Here is an 868-nt window from a genome sequence, read left to right as displayed (position 1 = left end):
AGGGCGAGGAAACACTTAGTACTAACTACTAAACAATAATATCAATACTAAATAACTCAATAAAACCGTTACCCAGATAGTCCAGCCTCCCGCTGAGAAACTATCTTTAAAGATAACGGGAACCTGCACTCAACCATATCAACACACAAGAATAGAAAACAGGATGCATCCTATTCTTAGTCCTAATCAGGTTATCAACTCAGTCTTAATTCCATTCATCTCAGCTTAGCCCTTGCTAAACTGAGTCCGGTTCCATAAATAAAATAACCCTAAGGACTCTACCATTCAATAGCGTGATCATTCTAATCTATATGCAGACTCGATCTACCCTAAATTCCAAGTGGAATTCAAACAAACCAACTCACAGTGTTCTAGGCGAGAAGCAGCTGGTTGATCGGAGAGGACATGGCCAAAACCCAAGGGACGCCTTGACTGGACTGGACTGGACTGATCTTTCTTGGAAACAACCTCGGCTTCACCATGAAGAAACTGAAAGGCGTCGATAGGCTGATCTGGACTCGGACAGAACCTCCATTAGCTTCTGGACAGTTCTTCGACTTCCCGTGCAGTATTGAGTAGAACTTCGACTGATCTGAACCCATGGAACTGAACTAATTTTGGACAGTACCTCACTTAATTGTAGGAGAATATGACTGGCTTGGACGGATTGAATTGGACAGAGCTTCCGCGTCACAATCGTAAAGAATCGACGATTGGACGGAACTGGCCTTCTCGGTCTTCAGAATCGATCAAACTCTAGATCGAACACTTTCTTTCTCTCTCTCTTTCTCTCTGGCCACGTTGACTTGATTCCCATCTGAGCTGATCTTCATTTGATTGGCCTTCAGTTGGACAGAACCTTCCCAAG

This window comes from Brassica napus, unplaced genomic scaffold, assembly GCF_020379485.1.
Source record: "Brassica napus cultivar Da-Ae unplaced genomic scaffold, Da-Ae ScsIHWf_1216;HRSCAF=1740, whole genome shotgun sequence".
Classification (NCBI taxonomy): Eukaryota; Viridiplantae; Streptophyta; class Magnoliopsida; order Brassicales; family Brassicaceae; genus Brassica; species Brassica napus.
This window is presented reverse-complemented; position numbering follows the sequence as displayed.